A 21,873-nucleotide genomic window follows, 5' to 3' on the forward strand; every position below is an offset into this window, starting at 1 on the left:
TTTCATCTAGTTTTATCTTGTATTACCACAGCACAATTATCGAAATTAAGAAATCAACATTGGTACAATACTATTAATTAAGCTATAGACTTTATTCAAATTCTACTAGTTTTTCCACTAGAGTCTTTTTTCTGTTCCAGAATCCTACACTACATTTAATGGTCATGGCTTCATTTTGTTTTGTTCTTTTTTATGTTTTATTTTATATTTGAGAGAGAGAGTGTGTGAGAGAGAGCAAGCAAGCAAGGGAGGGAGGGGCAGAGAGACAGAGACAGAATCCGAAGCAGGCTCCAGGCTCTGAGCTGTCAGTACAGAGCCTGATGCAGGGCTCGAACTCATGAGCAGTGAGACCATGACCTGAGCCGAAGTCGGACACTTAACTCCTGAGCCACCGAGGTGCCCCTAATGGTCATGGCTTCTTAAGTCTCTTCCAATGTCTATGACAGTCACTCTGTTTTTGTCTTTTGTGACCATGACACTTTTGAAGAGTAATGGTCAGGTATTAAATAGAATGTCCCTCAATTTGGGTTTCTTGGTGTCTCCAATAAAAAGAACCAGGGCTCCTTGAAGAAGTGGTTGATTCCAGAGCTGGGGCAGGGAAATACCAGATGAGCCTGGAATATCTCACAATCCTTAAAAAAAAAGGAGGGGGGGGGAAGGGGTAGGTCACTTTTTAAAATATGATACTTTCTCAGATTTAGAGTGAAGTTCTAGAATTTTGGGAGGAATACTACAGAGTCTGATGTGCCTTCCTCCTCAGTGCATCATATCACAAGGCTCATGATGCTGATGTCTTGTTAATGGTGATGTTAACCTTGATCATTCGGTTAGGGTAGTGCCTGCCGGGTTTCACCACTGTAAAGTTACTATGTTTCCCTTTATAATTTGTAAATATTTGGGGGAGATCCTTTAATCCTATTCCTCCTTAAACTTTTACTAATTTTAGCATTCATGCACTGATCTTGCCTTCAGCAATTATTACTGTGCTGTTCTAATGGTGATTTTTCTCTTGCCCTCATTCCGTCTGCATTTATTACTTGGGATTCTTCTGTAAGAAAGAACTGTCCTTTCTCCCTTGCTTATTTATTCAATCATTATTAATATTAGGATAGACTCATGGATATTTATTTTATTTCCTGAGTTATAATAATTCCTGTATTATTCTATTCCCTGGGTAATTTTGTTTTGTTGCTCAAATTGTTCCCAGCTTTGGTCATTTGGAGCTCTTTCAGCTTGGCTCTAGTGTCCTTTCAATATGCCACCAACTTTTTTTTTTTTTTTTTAAGCACATTCTTACTTTATAGCACTATAAGATGACCCAAACTTGTCTTGTATTTGCTGGCCCCAGGCCTGGAATCAAGTACTACAAGGAGTCATGATTCCTTTTATTGGAGAAACCAAATCTGGATACTACATGTTCTCATTGCTACTGAGATGTCACTGTTTCTAGGCTGCCTTGGGGGATAGAACCAGGAATATATATATTTATTTCTTTATCTACCTGTTTACACACACACACACACACACACACACACACACACACACACACAATCTAGCATCAAATAATCTAGTATCACAAGATTCATTCTAGCATTCCTTTTATTTATTTTAACTTCTTTCTCTGATAGGGAGAAGCCTAACTTCATAGAATTTTGACATGAAAAGAGAATCTCCAAAATTATGTCATTACCAGTTTCTACTCCCTTGATACACCATATATTTTTTCACTCCACCTAGAATGTTATCCCTTCCTCAACTATCCACCTTTCAAGACTCCAGGAAAGATCGCCTCCTCAAAGAACCCTTTCCTGAACTGCCCTGGCCCTATTCCCAATCAGCATAGGTCACTTCCTTTATCTTATTATAATTTTATAAATTCTACTTGATAGAAAGATTCTTGGGATCAGGGGACAGATCTACTTTGCCTTTTGCCCTCTTGGCATCTAGTACATTGCCTTCTAAATAGAAGGAACTTTGGGGCACCTGGGTGGCTCAATTAGGCATCTGACTTTGGCTCAGGTCATTATCGTGAGTTCAAGCCCTGCATCAGGCTCTGTGCTAACAGCTCAGAGCCTGCTTCAGATTCTGTGTATCCCTCTCTCTCTGCCCCTCCCCCGTTCTCTCTCTCTCAAAAATAAATAAACATTAAAAAATTTAAATAGAAGGAACTTTATGCATATGTTTTGAGTGAAATTACATCAGGTTTAAATTTTATCCAAAACACTATCAGTACAAAAAAATGAATGCTTGTTATGCAGTCTTAAGGCTAGTTGTTGAGAAAGTACATATCATTTTTCAGAACTGACTTAGTAATTTTAGTTTATTCAAACTTTTGAGTTAAACTCAAGGAATATGAAAAAAATAGAATGACTAAATAACTTCAAATACTGTACCTAAAAGGCTCACTACTCTATTATTCAGCCACACTGTGACAGACAAGTCTACAGGCAAGTTTTACAAGTCTGTTAGAATTATCACTGCTATTCTTCTTGGAATAGTTTTAGCCAGGTCTCTGTAGAAACATGTATCCTAGACAATAAGAAATTTGTAGCAATGATCAAATTCCCAGGGGTCAACAAGGATGTAGATGTTTGTATCAAGACAGAATCACCTTAGCAACATTTTGTCTCTTTTAAAAAATCACTCTTGGGGCGCCTGGGTGGCGCAGTCGGTTAAGCGTCCGACTTCAGCCAGGTCACGATCTCGCGGTCCGTGAGTTCGAGCCCCGCGTCGGGCTCTGGGCCGATGGCTCGGAGCCTGGAGCCTGTTTCCGATTCTGTGTCTCCCTCTCTCTCTGACCCTCCCCCGTTCATGCTCTGTCTCTCTCTGTCCCAAAAATAAATAAAAAACGTTGAAAAAAAAATTTTTTTAAATCACTCTTTAAGGATATTTTGATCTCTAAAAACACTAAGAGTGGGGCGCCTGGGTGGCTCAGTCGGTTAAGCAGCCGACTTCGGCTCAGGTCATGATCTCGCGGTCCATGAGTTCAAGCCCCGCATTGGGCTCTGTGCTGACAGCTCAGAGCCTGGAGCCTGTTTCAGATTCTGTGTCTCCCTCTCTCTGACCCTCCCCTGTTCATGCTCTGTCTCTCTCTGTCTCAAAAATAAATAAACGTTAAAAAAAAATTTTTAAAAACACTAAGAGAGAGAGAGGTGCCTCGGTGGCTCAGTCGAAGCATCCAACCCTTGATTTCGGCTGTCATGATCTCATTCGTGGTCATGAGATCTAGCCCTGTGGAGGGCTCTGCGCTGACAGTGCAGAGACTGCTTGGGATTCTCTCTCTCCCTCTCTCTCTCTGCCCCTTCCTTGCTTGCTCTCACTCACTCAATAAATAAACAAACAAACAAACATTTAAAAAAAAACCACTAAGATGCAGAGCAAGAATAATGAAAAGGAGGTTGTGTAATTCTGAGAAGCAATTCCACTTCTGGAAACTGCTCACCAAAGAATCAGAACAACTTTCATGGGGTGCTTACAGAATTCACCCTTAGCGATTCACACTTTACCACTCCAGAAAGAAAAGAAAAGAAAGAACTGAATATGAGGGCAACTAAATTCGAGATGTCAAAAGTTAAAGCAGGAAGCCAACAGACATGGGTTCTAATCTTTAATCTACAACTAATTAGCAGTATCATCTGCTGAAAAAGTCATGTCTCAGGGCCTCAATTTCCTCTTGTGTGAAATGAAAAGGTTAAAACAGCCTAGTATTTTCCTCACTGCGGGTCACAACTAGTGAGTTGTGAAATCAGTTTTAACGGGTCAGAGCCAAGATGTCTGTGCTAAAGAAAAAGAACAGAATGAAATACAAAATGTCAGACTGCATCACACGGAGTATAAGTAGTCTTTCAAAAAGCTTTTGTTTCAGTTATTTGTGTGTGGATAAACTGGGTAAGAATGTAAAATATTTCTTACTGTGGGATGCGGTTAAAAAAATTATAGTCTGACAAGTGTTGGAGAGGATATACAGAAACTGAAACCCTCACACACACTGCTGATGAGAATATAAAATGATGCAGTTGCTTTGGAAAATAGTTGGCAGCTCCTCAGAGGGTTAAACACATAATTATCATGTGACCCAGGAATTCCACTCCTGGGGGAGGTACACCCCCACCAAGAGAAATGAAAAAAAAACAAACAAAACGCATGTCCACTCAAAAACTTGTACATGATTGTGTATAATAACATTATTCACAGTAACCCCAAAGTGGACACATTCCAAATATTCATCAACTGATAAACAAAATGTGGTCTATCCATATAAAGGTATGATATTTAGCCATGAAAAGGAATGAAGTACTGATATATGGTACAACACGGGTGAACCTTGAAAAAATTATGCCAAGTGAAAGAAACCAGTCACAAAGATCGTATATTGTATGATTCTATTTCATGTCTAGGATGGGCATGCCTATAGAAACACAAAGTAGAGGGGCGCCTGGGTGGCTCAGTTGGTTGAACATCTGACTTTGGCTCAGGTCATGATCTTGCAGTCTGTGGGTTCAAGCCCCGCGTCAGGCTCTGTGCTGACGGCTCACAGCCTGGAGCCTGCTTCAGATTCTGTGTCTTCTTCTCTCTTTGCCCCTCCCCAACTTGTGCTTTGTTTCTGTCTCTCAAAAATAAATAAATGTAAAAAAATTTAAAAAAAAAAGAAACACAAAGTAGATAAGTGGTTGCCTCACACATGCAGGGGGGTTGAAGGGGATTGGACTGACTGCTAAAGGGTGTGGGTTTTTTTCTGGGAGGTGATAAAAACGTTGTAATATTGATTGTGGTGATGGCTGTGAATATACCAAAAACCACTGAACTGCACACTTTAAACAGGTAAATTATATGGTATATGAGTATTTCAATAAAACTTCTATTTTAAAAATTACAGTTTGGGGGCACCTGGGTGGCTCAGTCAGTTAAACATCTGACTCTGGATTTCGGCTCAGGTCATGATCTCACAGTCTGTGAGTTTGAGCCCCGCGTCAGGCTCCGCGCAGACAGCGTGGAGCCTGCTTGTGATTCTCTCTCTCTCTCTCTCTCTCTCTCTCTCTCTCTCTCTCTGCCCCTCCCCTGCTTGTGCAAGCTCTTTCTATCTCTCTCTCAAAATAAATAAACTTAAAAAAATTATAGTTTTAAGTCACTAGACTGGATGATAGCTGATCACTGAGGTCCCTGAGAATTCTCAGTGTGCCCTCAACACGGGGCTCACATCACCTATCCTCACGTCTTGGTTATTTGGGGGCAGAGCGGTACCATGGAAACACCAGCTGATTCCAATCCTGATTCCAGTGCTAACCAGATGCATGGCAACCACTCCGTCCTACACTTTCCTTCTGTATAAAATGAGGATGATAACCCTAAGATACAGGGTTGTTCTAAAAATAAAAGGAGATAATAAATGAAAAACAGTGCCTGGCACATTGCTTGAGGTCAGAGCCAAATCTTGTTAGTACTGTCGTATGCCTCTGTGTCTAACACATCGAATAAACATTATTCTAAAGGTTCAGTTAACAGATTACATATTTTGGCTTAGCTTAGTTTATATGTCATACTGTCTTAACAAGGCCTATGTCATAAGGCTCTGATGAAAATAATTCATAAATGTAGCATATTCTTCAGCTGTTTGACTTTTTTAGTGCAAAAATTACTCTATAATATTACATAATGGAGGTAGTAATGCTAGTTGAAAAGACATTAGTGGTGCCTTTAAAAGATCAAAATTTTTATTTTATAATTATTCGAAGAACTACCTCTTCCTAAATGTTTTGGACATGTGAGCAATTACTTTTTTGTAGCTTTTGTCCAAAAGTCAAATGAAACATGAATCACTTCTTTAGTATAAATGTAAAACTAAATTGCAAAAAGGAAAAGTCCAGATATAAATGTTGGGCCTTCGTAAGGTTCTTGTGCAATTTAAAATTTTTTGATCTTTAATTAGGTTAGTGGTTTTCAAAAAGAGCTTCAGCAGCCAAGGTGGAATCAATGAGCATCCTTTTTGTATCCCCACATCACCACCGTCTTTCACCCTCCTCCTTTCCTTCGGGGAACCTCTCACTCCACAGGTTTCAACAAGCACTCCAAACTGGAGCCGCCATTTTCTTCTTTGCCTCGCTTCTTTGTCATAGTGATTGGTCACGCGATGGGCCTGCTTGTCATAAACAATTATGTAGACACATACAATATAAGAAATCGAAGTCTCTGCCTGCTCTTGCACACCCCTTCCCCCAAGACAACGCTACTTGCCAAAGGTAACCTCTGTCACGCTTCGGAGCATAAACCTTCTGATATTGCCCATGCATGATAATAATAGCAAACACCCAGCATAATATGTCAGTCACTGTCCTAAGCATTCCACAATATTATCTCATTTTATCCTCACAACAACTCATGACATAGACATTATATTCATCATTATAATGATACCTATTTTACAAATGAGGAAACTGAGGCACAGTGAGGTTAACACCAGCGCACATACTTTCTTTTTTTTTCTTTTTTTTTAACGTTTATTTATTTTTGAGACAGAGAGAGACAGAGCATGAACGGGGGAGGGTCACAGAGAGAGGGAGACACAGAATCTGAAACAGGCTCCAGGCTCTGAGCTGTCAGCTCAGAGCCCGACGCGGGGCTGGAACCCACGGACCGTGAGATCATGACCTGAGCCGAAGTCGGACGCTTAACCGACCGAGCCACCCAGGCGCCCCATATACTTTCTTTTTTTAACAATAGCAATGACTTTATGTTAATATGCTATTCAGCAACTATTTGTTTCCTCTTGGACATCTTCTCACACATGACAGGAAGACATATAGGAAAGGACATATAGATGGAGGAGGACATAGAGATCTACTTCACCCTTTCAGTACCAAATACTATTTCACTCTGCAATAGTCTATAACTTATTTAACCAGGCCCCTGTCAGTGAACATAGAGGTTGCTGCAGGTTCTTCATTATTAAGAACAAGACGCCAATGAAAATGTTTCTATCATTGCCTACTTGGAAGTATGCATCCATGGCATAAATTCTTGGAAGCAGCATTTCTAGTAAAAGGCCTATGCATCAAAATTTTAATACGCATTCCCAAGTTTTTCTTCAAAAAAGTTGCATCAATTTGTATATATTTTTGCATCCATTTATATTTGAACCATCAGCTATATGAGAAAGACTATTCTCCACATCCTTGTGAATATTGAGCATTGCTAATCCTTTTTATATTTTCCAATCTGCTAGATGTATGAAAAATGGTATATTATTGTTTTACTTTTCATTCCTTTACTCATGGGGAAAGTTGAACATATTTTCAAATATGTGCTGGCCCCTCAATACATTTATTTCTTGAAACTACAGTTGTTTTTAAAACATTGTTTATAAATTGTTGATTATCTTTACAACTTAATTACTTTTTAAAATGGCACAAGGACTTTAGTAATATCATGTGTAACTCCTTGTACAATTCAAATTGCCTCTCACAGCAGCTGTCCTTTCCCGGTGTCTGATTCCTATCCAGATCTCATTAATATTCTTTCCAAACAGAAACGTTGTTTGACTACACAGATGAGATCGTTTCTGTAGAGTTCCCTTTTGTAGGGCACCCACCCCTTGACTACTCATTAATATTCCCACTGACACCGACAATCCAAGCATTAAGATCACTGTTTGGGATTGTGCTTCAGCTGCTACCCTCAACTAGCCAACCTAACACTTCTTAGTTGTGCAGGGGTCAAGGGTGGGGAGGTGAGGCAGGGGGTGGGGAGGGTGCTTTGAATATGAGGATCATCTTTGGAATCTGAATCTCTCATGTAAAGTCTGAACACTTCCAATTTTTCTTAAGAGTCCCCTATGATTCCAATGTAAAAACAGCTTTGGGTGTTTAGACTTGGTTTGATCCCAGGGTTCTTAGGCCTCAGCAGGGAGGCAGACACAGGCCCTAATCACCAACCATCTAGATGGACTGTGTCAGAATCAGATAAAAAAAAAAATCTGGGCCACCTTAGAGTAAGCCTGGGGCCAGGTTATTGAGTACTGGTCATATGCAGGGTGATTCATTCCATTTGGTTTTACTCCCTTAGTCCCTATAATATCATGAAACAAATTTTTTATTTAAGTTTATTTATTTTATTTTGAGAGAGAGAGGAAGCAGGGCAGGAGCAGAATCCCAAGTAGGCTCGATGCTGCCACCTCAGAGCCCGACTCAGGGCTCAAACTCACAACCATGAGATCATGACCTGAGCTGAAATCAAGAGTTGGACACTTAACCAACTGAGCTACCCAGGTGCCCCGAAACAAATACTATTATTCTCATCTTACAGAGAAAGAAACTGAGGCTCAGAAAGGTTAAATAACCTGCCAAAGATTACAGAGCTAGTAAGTGGCAGAGCCAAGATTTGGGACAGTCTGACAGACACTAATGTCCATGTTCTAACTACTTACTGCAAAACACAAGTTCCTGGTCTCTGGGGGGTGGTCTGGGCCAGTCTTATCCTAAGCGTCTTGAAACTAGAAGGGATGGGTAAGGGTTGGGCCAAATGCCCCAGTCTGTTCCATATCTAAGCCGATTCTGTCTCCAGTTTCTTTCAGCCTAGGTCTACATCTTGAATCTACTACTTGCTTATGGGGTAACACTAGGAAAATTACTCTAAGCCTCAGTCTCATCATCTCTAAAATGTTCCTTTAGCTCAGTGCTAAAATAAGTGCTTATAAAGTAACAGTGGTGCTGGTAATAAAAATAGCTAATGTCTATTGAATGTTTACCGCGCGTCAGATCCTGTTTTGTTTTGCATATATAAACTTACTAATCCTCACGGTAGCAAACTCAGAATATTGCTGTCCCACTCTACAGATGAAGAAACTGAGGCCCAGAAAGGCCAAATAGATGTTAACTTCTTCATTTTTTAGGAGGCTGGGATGAAAATAAAACGACCTCTTGCAGAGAGAATAAACTACAATTGCCATTCTAGTGCACACTATATTTTAGGGTCAACTTATTTTCGTTACGTCAGCAAGAAAAAAAGAGCACCTTGAATGTCATCTCTGAGAAGCTGGCAGTAACTACCAGGAACATCAGATCTGCTTAAAACCCTGACACTGTTTCTCTGTGCCCAAAAGTCTAAATCTCTCTCAAATTATACTGTTTAAGGGCCAAATTTTAGGTGTTCTTAACACCTCTGTAAAAAGTCTAACTGGAAGATGATATAATTATCACCATCCTACACAGCTTCTATCACTTTATTCATTAATTTGAATATCTTATCTTCTTGCACTTTTGAAACCCAAATTAGCTTTTTACATAATTGCGGTAGCATTCGCATATCTTATTTTAGTAAAAGAATAACCTGTAGTTACAGCCTTCAAAAACGAACTTTGGTCTAAAATTTTTAGGTCACAAAGAACCACCCAAGATTCTTTCTAATCTTTTTTTTTTCTTCTTTAAATAAAAAATTACCCAATCTACTCCAAGTTTGATTCGACTTCTCTCTCAAATCTAATTTGTAATTTTTCTCTGCTTGGTTCTTCGTCCTCCTCCCTGTGCCCAGTTGATAATTAACACATTGTAAGGACAAACATAATCCAATGGATTGAGTCTTTTTTCAGTATTTTTCGCACATAGTAAGGAAAACCTCTATCAGTACATAGAAAAGCAGAAAACTATGTCAGTAACTTCAAATTTAAAGCGAAAAGTAGAAAAAGGCACAGTTAATTGGAAAAATAATGTGGAAATTTATAGTCAACAGAGACCATTATAGAAAGCATAGATTTACTCTGAATAGCCTGTTTCTCCTTTAACCTTTGTACCATTCCATACTTTGACATCAGATGCATCAAATATCAGTGCCTGGTACAGTGTAGGGACTCAATAAACATGTGTCATATGAATAAAAAACAGCATTATGCTAGTTCTCAGTTGCCACATATCAAAACAAAGGCCCACCTACATAATTGAATGTCTATAAATTACATGCTCACAGGTCTTGCCAATCACATGCTTAATTAAGACAAAGTGGCTAATTAAAGAACCTTCTTTACAATGTCACAACAGAAGAATCATGTACACTTATTTTAAGAAGGCTGCTTCCATTAAGGATATAACCTCCTTATACCAGTCCTTTGTCCTTAATAATTAATTGAGTTTTCTCCAAATACAGGGCTTCTTAGTTTCACTCCTGGCCATTTCCAGGAAGGACCTGGCTTCCATTCTTCTTATCTGAAATTTTAGATGATGTGTTTTTTTCAGGACCTGCTCAATCTGAAAGGCCAGTTCAGATCAATTGAACCAATCCCTTCAAGCAAGAGGAGAATTAAAACGGGCTTACTGAAAAGTGACTCTTCTCTAGGCAAGTTCTCTAATCTTTCCTTTCTGTAAAAATCTGAGCAGCTCACCCAGAACAATGCTTTAATCAAGGACAAGCATAGCTGAGGCTGATCAAACAAAGAATTACCAAACCATAGAGCCACAGAAGTGACAAAATTTTGTACTTATCTCAACTAAGTTATGCATCTTATTTCTTAGGGACCGGTTACAAACGTATAACATTAATGTTTCAACTACATTTTCATGTTTACCTTTTAAAAATTATATCAAATTATGGTGCTGTTTTAAAAAGTTATTGAGAGGCATTTAATTGAGTAGTGGGCTTTTGGGTGACCTGGGAAAATGAATCAGTGGGTCTCAGTTTCTACATCTCAAAAACGTATTCACAAGGGATGGTTGTAAGCATTAAATGAGGGAAAAAAAAACCCCAGAGTACTTTGAAAACTATAAGTTGCTATAAAAACTATTGTAATTTCTAATAAAGTTTCAAGCCAGTTTCAAGAAAAAATGGAATTAAAGAATAAGTCTACCCAATGAAGAGAAATTGGAAGAAATTGTAACTGATGAGTTAGACTGGTTCAATGAGATGTTAACAAGAAACACCTTGTTTATTTTTTTGTTTTGTTTTGTTTTTGAGAGAGAGAGAGAGAGAGAGCACAAACACACATAGGGGAGGGGCAGAGTGAGAGAGAATCTTAAGCAGGCTGCAAGTTCATTGTGGAGCCCGACAGGAGGCTCAATCTCACGACTGTGAGATCATGACCTGAGCCAAATCAAGAGTCAGACACTCAGCCAACTAAGCCACCCAAGCTCCCAAGAAACACCTTGTTTAAGGCTGTTGCTAAAAATCTTTCAAATCAATAGGCATGTAGTAAATATAATGAACATCATTTCATGTTTCCTTGAGGATTCTAGGTAGCTTTCTTATTTTTCTTCTAGAAAAGGAAACCGGAAGAAAACTTTTGGTTGCTTGAGGACTGGTTGGATTCTAATTTTGCTCACTTTTAAAAATGTAATGAGAGTTTAAAGACTAGAATTGGCCAGCAGTAACAACCCTGGAAGTAGATGCTGACAGCAGTAGTAAAATAGTGGCCTGGATCCTGGGAACACCTTGGAAAGCCTGCATTCAGATGGAAGTGAATCCTGGCTATCACAGTCTCCATTTTTCCTGCTACCTTCAGAAACCCTCAGAGGCTGCTACCTGATTTGAACCCTGATGGAACTACATCAGCTGTTGTCCATTAAAAAACAACAACAAAACTTTGAGTTGCAAACCAAAACAGGACTTGGTAAAATGAAAAGTCTATCTTCAAGGCTTATGTGTGCATTCAACAAATACTTACTGAGGACTTACCACATGTCAAGCAGTGCTCTGTTTGCTTAACCGACTGAGCCACCCAGGCGCCCTCAGTGCTCTGTTTGCTAAAGACATGACATTAAAAGTGAGACAAGGTCTCTGCTCTCATGAAGCTTCCATTCTACTGAGGAAGCAGGACAATTAAAAACTGTGATTAGTGCAGTGAAGGAAATGCAAGGAGAGTAACTGAAGTGGCAGTAGGAAAAGGGGCAGATGCCTTAGATAGTGGTCAGGGAAAGCCTCCTTGAGTGAATGACATTTGAGCTGAGACCTGAATGATGGGGAGGAGATAACGCAGCCAGCCAGGCAAAGAGAACAGATGTAGGAGTTTTCAACGTGTAAGAAATAGCAAATGCAAAGGCACTGAGGCAGGAAAAATATGACCAGGGAGTGAATGAAAAGTATGAGAAGATGACAGAGATGAGTGGCAGCATTCATCCTTAAATAAGGATTTACAAGCAGTGGTAAAAGATCTCAACTTTATTCTAAGTGTGGTGCAAAGCCAAACATTTCTATGGAATACTGCTTGCAAGATGAGATATATTTCATATACTTTATGATATTTAATTGCTTATTATATGTGTAATGACCACAAAATGGAAATGAAAGGCAAAGTTCTCACAATTAGAAGACTTATAATCATTTAAGGAAGCAATAATTCATAGTGACAGCATTGAGGTAAAAAAAAAAAAAAAAAGAAGTAAAAATAAAGTGCTAAGTGAAGACTGGGGAGGGAGCCAATGATTAAAATAGAACAAATTAGAGGCTTCATTTTTTAAAAGGAGCATTTTATTTGAGCTCTTAAGGAAAAGGATTTAGGCAGGAGTGGGAGGAGGGAGAGGAGTATGAGGCTGTGGGAACTGCATGAGCAAAGGCACAGAGGCAGGAAAGGACAGGGTGGGTCCAGGAAACCATGAATCACTGTATGGCTACAATGCCAGGTGGGTGGGTAGTGATGTGGGAGATAAGTCTGGAAAAATAGGCTGTCAGGGTGTGGGAGTGGGGGTCTTGAATAGCATTCAGAGAAATTTAGATTTAATATACTTGTGCTTTGCTTCCCCTTAAGTGTGTAAATGAATCTCCTGAGGCACTTGTTAAAACTGCAGATTCCCAGACCCCATTCCCCCAAATATATCGGTTTATAAGTCTAGGTGGGACTTGGGAACCTACCTTTTTTAACCAACACCCCAGGCGATTCTGAAACAGGTAATCAAGGAAACCATACTTTGAGAGTCGGTGTTCTATTTTTTAATGACAACTCTGGTCTAAAGGGGAAAAACTGAAGCCAATTCTAAGGACTAGTGAAAAAAGGGGGGTATTAATTAGAACAATGACAAAGAGCCATTATCACTGTTGGAGTAGAATCAACCAAATGTAGTGAGTTTTGATTAAATGTGGGAAATGAGACTAAAACTTTCAAGACGACTTCAAGCTTTCTCCTTAGGGAAACTAGGTGGACATAATGCCTGGTAGGTACATAGGGACTATCCACATAGTCCCGGTAGTTGGAGACAGGGATCTGGAGCTCAGGAGATATGCAAAGGCACTAAACACATTGCTTTGGTACTCCTAAATAAATTCAAGACAAAGAATTAAACATAAAAAGTAAAACCATAAAAACTAGAAGGAAATCGAACTGAATACTTAATCCATCTCCAGAAGGCAAAAGGCTTCACAAAATAAAAGCAACAAAAGAAATCCCAAAGGAGAAGATCTACAGATAACTAAAAGGCAAATAACTAGTTAAACATTTGACCACAGGGCAAATAATTAATATTCTTAAAATGAAGAGCTCGTACAAATAACAAAGAAGAACCCCCACTCTGAATAGTTTCTGTATGGAATACTGGAAGTTGTTGAGTACCTTGGCTTCGCAACTTAAACAGGCTGTCATAAAATGAGATTTGCTTTGTATCATTAGAGATGGTGGGGCTTTGTGGCATACATCAGCAGGGCTCCAATGACTTACGTAACTAGGTTGCCAAGTGTCAATCCATGGGAGTGCCTAAAAATTACCAATCTTTGCAACTTCTATTGTTCTGCCTTTAGGTTCTATTAAGCCTTACTACCCACTATGAAAATTGCCTTTACTGCATCCAGTCTTTTTCCTCGGGCTCTATATATCTAAAATGGGCAACGGGTCAGGGACAGGACAAAAAATAATTTCACAATGTCTAGAGAGCAGTGGCTTGTAAGTCACCCTTTCGGCGCAGATGGTGTATGGACTTTGGGATCAATAACCCAACCCTGTTCACTTTACAGATAAGGCTCAGAGAGGATGGATGACTTTCCCAAGACGACCTAAGTGGTTGGTTCCCAACACCAAGGTGGCAATCCTGACTTTCAAGGAGGCACCCTTTCCATTTTGCAGTGCTGCTCCAACACACATAAGCTCTGGCTCCTTATACCAACGGGCATTTAAAACACCACCATTTCAACTACTGCACACTTTCCACTTCATCCCTTCACTCATTCAATTTGGCCTAACAAAAATCTGTACTCCCTCCCCATAGCCCCAAATAAATGAAAGAACCCCGAACAAAAAACAACATAATTAAAATGTTAAGACCCCAATAAAAATGGGAATGGACTAACCAAAAGACAGTTCACAGAAGAAACTGAAATGGACATGAATATATGAAAAATGTTTGCTCTCACTAGTAAATACAAATTAATCACTTTTGCTTATCAAATTAATAAAGATAAAAAAATAAGATCCAATATTACGAAGGAGGCATTCGGGCACTCACAATCACTGCAGGTGAGAGTATTAATTACAGTCTAATCTTTATGAAAAGCAATTTGGCAGCAGGTTTAGTGTTTTTTAATTTTTATGCCTTATGACCCAGTAATTGAACTTCTGGCAATCTAACCTAAGGAAACAGTGAGTGATCCGTACAAAGATTTATGCATCAATTTGTTCTCATTGTTTTTCACTTGTTAATAATATTGTAACAATTGAAATACCCTAGTACACACGTAAATTATGCAACAGCAACACATTAGGACATTGAACATCCATTATAATTGTTTTCAAATAATTTTGATGCCACTGAAAATTATGACATAATGTAAAGTGAAAAAGCAGATACAAAACTATATCTACTGCAATAGGATGAGCCCAATTACCTGTGTATGTCTGTGTGTGTGTATGTGTGTGTGTGTATCAAAGGAAAAAAAGACTGAAAGGAAATATACCAAATAGTTCCCACTGGAATAGATTATGGAATATTTTGCCTTCTTTATTTTTCCTCAAGTTTTCTATAATAAGCATATGTAATTCTTATCTTCCAACTATATATGCATATTTGTCTATGTGAAAATAAAATAAGAATATGAAATGAAATATGAAACAAAGTTTCATATGAAATTTTATATGAAATATGAAAAAAGCTTCAAAGCGAATCAGCAAATCACTCAAATGGAGATGTTAGTTGAAATCGCAGAAATAAATCAGTCTGCACAGGGAGAGAGCATTATAAGAACAGGATGCTAAACCAAGGCAAAAACCCATACCTGAGGGACAAAAGACTGAGTTAGTGAAGGGGCATGGGAGGAACTGGTTAGACTACAAGATGGACAACCAGGTAAAGTCATGTCAAGAAAGCCAACTAAAAGAAATAACCAAAAAAGTTGTCCACTTGGTCAAGTGTTGCCAAGTGGTAACTAAGGAGGACAGTGACAGGGCCATTCCAGGGAAGTCACTGGGTACGTTGCAAGGACAGACAGGTTTCCTCCAGTGCTAGAGGTGGAAGCCAAATCTGAGCAAATGTTACCTAGTCAGTGAAACTGACTACGAGGAAAAGAAGTCCCAGGCCATTTGTTTAAATTTCAGTTTATGTGGGGAAAAAAAAGATTGTGGAAATCTAAAACCGAGTAAAAGTATATCAGGATTACTAATCTATGGGCAATGAAACAAAAATTGGCAATACTTCGGAGTGCAAGAAAAAACATGTTTGAGGGTTTGTGAAACTTTCTAAACTCCATTAGAGGATAAATAAGAGAAACAATAGCTCCATACTTGTTATCAGAAAAAAAGTTGCATCTTTTCACCCCTAGAGACGGAAGTTCTTAGTTTCAGTGTAGCATTATGAAGAAATTCTTTAAAAGAAAATAAAAAGAATGTAAAATATGATGGTATCATGTTAACTTCTCATGACTGCAAATGTGAAGTCTCTAGAAACATTTTCAAGGGTGAAGAAATCATTTGACATGCTAAATAATGGACTGCTTGTTGGGTCAAACCATGTCCTTTTAATAAAAAGAGGTCTCCGTTAGAACAGTAACTTGACTGGGTCTCAAGGACTTTGCATCCAGCCACAGAATAAACACATCGGTATGGTTCTACCAAGAGTACCATTTACCACAGAATCTCAGTTCCACAATCATTAGGAAACTACTCAATTTACAACCACTCATTTGTTACTAAAGAACTTTAAGAGTCTGTGTTAAGTAATTTAACATCACCTGGAGATTACTGTACACAATCCAAAATAAAGTACTTTAACTGCCTATCACAAAACATAGTGAAAGACCATAGAAACCTTAAGAAAAAAAAAAAAAAAGCTTTTTCTTATGGAAACTCCTGACTTAGGAACCAAGTCACACATTTTCCTATCTGCAGAAAGAGTGCAATTCCAATCTAAATAAAAGTCACCTATTTCTGAGCGTATGGAATTAAGAATACTGAAAACCCGTTCTGCTGTCAATATAGACTGACAAATTCTCCCAATTTGTGGTTAGGTAGCCTTTTATGGCAAAGATGTCTAATGATCTCCTGTGCTCTCAAAATTCTTTTGTGTCTGTGTGTATACGTCTTTGGTGAACCCTCCTGGTACAGAAGCCCTAAGTCAGTTACAGTTGATTTTTGAAGAATATCAGAGGAAAGCGAAGAATTTGAAACCCCAAGAGGAACAATACTTAAAATTGAACTTGAAAGTATTTTAAGGGAAAAAGATAATTGTTACAGATACCGAAAATACATGCAAATACTGACTGGCTTTCCAAAAATTCCCAATGAAACCGCTTTCCCAGAGTGTAAACAGAAAGAAAGGAGGTAAGTAATTGTCAAAGAAATGTGTTCATCGAGTACCATGGCTCAAATGACCAAATGAGACAACCATCATCTGTTTTATTAACTCAGAATCTCTATTTAAAAATGAAAAACATAATCATATAGAAGGGACTGTATCATGTTCATCCTCTATATACTAGATCACTGGCACACAGCAGGCAATTAATAAAAGCCTGAAGTTACATGGAAAGCGCTTAAGACTATCATAGACTTCAGATCATAAAGCTCTGCAAGGAATCTTCAAACACTTCTCACCCTTTCCTCTTTCACTCATTTACCCATCCTGTCTCCCATCAGAAAGAAAGAAAGAAAGAAAGAAAGAAAGAAAGAAAGAAAGAAAGAAAGAAAAGAAGAGACATTTTGAAGGCACCTTAGCAAGAAAAAAATATCCTGTCATCATGATGCGCTGTTAATATAAATATTTTCACTTTTGAAGCTTTCTCTTCTTAGAATTATTAGAAGGTTGAAATTTGGCCCACTTTTAACCAGAGTCTGGAACAAAACTGGACTGTACCAAGTTAAAGTTACACAATGACGCAATTTTACAAAATGGCACTATTTTGCTAAGGTTGCCAATACACTATTCTATTCCCAGAAGTTCTACAGTTCAGGGACTACATGATAACAACACTTCGAGACCCAATACAGAACAGTGAAAAACAGCTCCACCAACCATTAATGAACTACCATAGAATTAAGGACAAGTCTTAATCCCATCTTCAAAAGGCTATAATGTTGGCAGAACACCAGGTAGGACATATACGCAACACAAATGTCTGAGGAAAATAATTCACTAATACTCAAAGTTTTTTTGTGTTGTTTATTTTGTTTATAAGGAAAAGTAGAAGAAGGACATAGCACTCTGGCCTCATCTGTAGCATAGCACTGATTTCACCAAAACTGTAAGTTTTATCTATTGATTCTGCCTAACTCACTTGATTTTAACTAAGCTTTTTCAGAGTAGGGATGTTCGGAACTTTTTTTTTTTTTTTTTAATGTTTGCTCATTTTTGAAAGAGACAGAGCACAGAAGACAGAGCACAAGCAGGGTGGGGCGGAGAGAGAGGGGGACACAGAATCCAAAGCAGGCGCCAGGCTCTGAGCTGTCAGTATGGAGCCTGATGTGGGGCTCGAACTCACGAACCGTGAGATCATGACCTGAGTCGAAGTCGGACACTTAACCGACTGAGCCACCCAGGCGCCCAAAGTTTTTTCTTTTCTTTTTTTTTTTTTTTTTAATGTTTGGGGATGTTCGGAACTTTGAATCCATACTATAACTGACAAAACGAGGCACTCAATAACTGTTTTGTCCAAAAAATGAAATAAATAAATTCCTAAATTATTTAATAGCATGTTATGTATCACTCTGTCGATGCAAAACAAGGAAATAGATGTGGACGCAAACTTTTTTTTTTTTTTTTAACCTTCTCTCCTGACAATTCTATACCTTTTCGGAGGTCTACCTAAGACAATCATCCCATAGCCAGGTTATTACTCCACAGAAACTTAGAAAATGTTTGTTGAAGGTCATCTTCTTTTGTGTCTCCATCAGACCTCAGAAGAAAGTGTTATTTTATGGTTTCTAAAATATTTATCACTTGTGAATAGTATTAGTAACTATGGGGATAAAAAGTATTGTGTTTAACCGCTTAAATCAACAGCAAAAGAAAGAATAATGCAAAAGAAGACCTCTCCCCCAAAGGGGTATTGTCTCAAGGCTGATAACTCCCTAAGTACTTTCACTAACTTGAGGAGCCAAGTCAGTAGAACCATCTGGATTAGGCAGACTTTTGAAAGCCGGAATTAGGTGAAAGACAATAGTAGTTCAAATATCTCTCACTAGGATCAGCTAAACTCGTTCTAAGCACCAGTAAGGAGGCAAGGAAGGACGCCAGATGGTTGGCTCCTAGCACGTACAACTTCAAGCTTAGTAGGTGTAGCCAGGGGTGTACAGTTACCTTATATTAACACCTACCTATATTGGTGACAGGTGTCAATGATATATACGCGACAGCGATTCGGGGATGACACACTCAGCTGCAAGGACTGCTATATTCTCAACATGCCTCAAAGGGGTGTAAGTGTCTTAGAGTTCATTCAGTAGGCAGCATGGAATGGGGAAAAATCGAAGACAGAGGGAATGGCTTTAAATGAAGAAGGGAAAAAAGCAGTTGAATATCAGAATATTTCCCTAGGAGACTATTTGGAATTTTGATGAACTGTCGCCTTCCTCCACCACACCAAAACTGTATATAGTTAGAAAGGAGTCTTCCCGATGGAAGAGGTGGTCCTATCAGCTCCGGCCCTCAGGCAGCAAAGATTCGGCCCTACATAATTACTCCCAAGACCAGCGCAGTACCTAGACATGAGGAAAAGAGCAAGAAGATCAGCGGTTCCTCTACGCTCTCTCTCTCTCTCTCTCTCTCTCTCTCGGCGGGGGTGGGGGGAAGGGGTTCAAGCTCCTGGTGCTACCCCTGGCCCCAGAAGTCGCTGGAGAAGGAGACTGTGGAGGGAAGCCGGGGTCTCGCGCACTCTTCGGCCGTGCAAGATGTGGACAGAGAAGGCCCTTACCTGGCTGAAGGCGGTCTTTCCTCTGTGCTGCTACCAGCGGGGCTACGGGTCCCAGGCACTCTGCCTTGCGCACCTGTCGCGACCCAGCTGCAACACCTACAGCTTCTGCGGCCCCGCCCCGGTCCGGCTCCGAGCCCCGCCCCACCCCGCCCACTGCCGCGGGGGCGCGCACGCCCGCGGGTCTCCCGTGCGGCCTCGGGGCGGGCGTGCGCGTCGCCGACTGCGTGCCCTGCCTTCTGGGCCGCTCGCGTGGCTCCGCTGCGCGCTGCGTTGGCGTCTTGGGAGGCGTGGTTGCTTTTCTAGAGGCAAAGTCTAAGTCTCCGCGCTTATCTGTGAGGGGTGCGCCTGCGTTTCGTAGCCTTGGGCTTTGCGTTTTTCTGCTTTGGTCTTAACGCTGACCCAGAGTTACCGCAGTTTGACTCCGGAGCGACTGGGAGGTTTGACCTAGGTTCAACTGTAGGCCAGTCCCCAGCCAGCTTCCTGGTGCTTTCAGGGGTAAGTTTTGTGCAGGGAGAGTGATTTAGAGGAGGTGGCGTGGTGTAGTGGAAAGAGCTATAAATTAATCCACATTCTACCGCTTGACGTTCATCAAGTCGCTTCACCTCACCAAGGCTGTGTAAATATGAAGGGGTTGGATGGGGCGGATCAAGTTCTTCGAACAGCTCGAACAATTATTATTCCTTCGCTTAGCATTGGAGCTCTGTGAAAGATTGAGTACGTCAAGAGGCCTACCAGTGCGCCATCCTGACCCCAGATTCTTGGCCCAGTTCCGTGAGGCTGCGTGAGTGCCTCTGATAGAGTCCTTCCTTTTCCTGCACTGCAAAGGTTTCAGATCACAAGTTGTCTGAAGTTTTTTGGAACTCACGTAGCTTGATAAGTGCTACAAGGGGCTTGTGTTACTAAATGCCTATACTTACACTTCCTAAAGCAGTTAAGAGAAGTACCTAATGAGAAATTTCCAACAGCAGATGATACATGGACCAATCCGTTGTTCCCTTCTTCCTTCAAATACCCAGGCTAGACTGATTTCTGAATAGGGTAGCAAGCATCAAGACTAGCAAAATTGGCCAGCGACATGGGAATGTAAAAGAGTATGCGATATCAATATAGGGTGGTACTCCAGACGATGCATTCCCTTGCAGGTTTAGTTCCCTCAATATATGTCACAGACACACACCCAATTTAAAAAAAAAAACAACAAAAAAAAACCAAGCCAATAAAGGCCCTTATTCTCCGCTAAGAAGGCTATGAAGCCTAACTGGGGTCAGAGTTTTAGACCTACATTTGAATCTCGACACAGCCACTTAACTAGGCAAATTACTCTGAACCCCTCCCTTAATGCCCTTTTGAAAACAGAGCTAGTAGTACGCCACAGTTGACTTGTACTAGTTTGCAACGCTCATTGCTAAATTTGGGGGGATTTTGTGAGCCAGTTGTTAAGCTCAACCACTGTTAAAAATCAAATTATGTAAATTTACAATTAAATACGTTAAAATCAGGTAATAAATACTCAAAACTCGTCACTTTTTTAAAACTTAACTTTTACCAATAACTCTTCCTCTGAGAGCATTTGTCTGTTGTATCTTACGGATGGGAATGTATGCATCTCTTCCCAGCTCTGTTCAGAAACGTCGCATTTGTAGTTTGAAATTGGCTTCAATAGGAACATTTGCATTGCCGAAATTGGCAAAAGTTACAAATGAGGGTTTAGTTTATTGTTTTGTTGATTTTCTAGGCCCAAGTGTCTACAACGTTTTCTGTAAACAAAAAGTAAATGTTTTAGGCTTTCTAGTACATATGGTCTTTGTCACAACTACTCAACTCTTATATTAAAAATGGGTGTGGCCAGGGGCACCTGGGTGGCTCAGTCGGATCTCACCAGGATGAGATCGAGCCCTCCAGCTGGCTCCATGCTGGGCTTGGAGCCTGCTTAATTAAGATCCTCTCTCTCCCTCTCCCTCCACTTGTGCACGCTTGCTCTCTCTCCCTCTCAAAAAAAATGGATGTGGCTATGTTCCAGTAAAGCTTCATTTACAAAAACAGTCAGTAGGCTTGTAGAGAAAATGTTGATAATGCAGAATTAAACTTTACATGATCACATTCCTGGCCTTGACATTGTGAATAGCACAAAAAATTGAAGTAGTCTTTCAGTATTCAAAAACTATCATCCATCGCTTCTCGGCCTTTTGGCTAAGATCAAGTGTAGTATCTGTTGTTATCAGTTTAATATCTGATACGTCCTCTATCCGAGGACAATATATTAAATGGATTTTTGGAGCTGGGAGATGGAATAGGAGCTTGCTCCGTCCACTCCACGCATCGACCTGGTATTGCAGTGCTTCCAGGAACGGTGCCCTCCTCCCTCTGGGGGGAGGTAGTACTTGTGGTGCTCAAGATCAGTGTGCGGTTTAAAAAAAAAAACAAACGGGGCGCCTGGGTGGTGCAGTCGGTTAAGCGTCCGACTTCAGCCAGGTCACGATCTCACGGTCCGTGAGTTCGAGCCCCGCGTCAGGCTCTGGGCTGATGGCTCGGAGCCTGGAGCCTGTTTCCGATTCTGTGTCTCCCTCTCTCTCT

The 21,873-nt window shown here is 40.1% G+C and overlaps 1 protein-coding gene and 1 non-coding gene across 2 annotated transcripts in view; one reads left to right on the top strand and one right to left on the bottom strand.

Moving 5' to 3' along the window:
- The window catches only part of LIMA1 (LIM domain and actin binding 1), an 84,184-nt gene extending 64,774 nt beyond the window's left edge, over window positions 1-19,410 (bottom strand). Inside the window, exon 1 of the mRNA XM_007073009.3 lies at window positions 19,300-19,410. The gene's annotated coding sequence lies outside the window, so the exon portion shown is untranslated. The remainder of the gene's footprint in view (window positions 1-19,299) is intronic.
- A 2,059-nt stretch (window positions 19,411-21,469) lies between these two features.
- On the top strand, window positions 21,470-21,660 carry LOC122240696. The gene has a single exon (XR_006220465.1). It is a non-coding gene; the product is annotated as a U2 spliceosomal RNA (small nuclear RNA).
- Window positions 21,661-21,873: the final 213 nt, after the last annotated feature.

Source organism: Panthera tigris, chromosome B4 (genome assembly GCF_018350195.1).
Source record: "Panthera tigris isolate Pti1 chromosome B4, P.tigris_Pti1_mat1.1, whole genome shotgun sequence".
Classification (NCBI taxonomy): domain Eukaryota; kingdom Metazoa; phylum Chordata; class Mammalia; order Carnivora; family Felidae; genus Panthera; species Panthera tigris.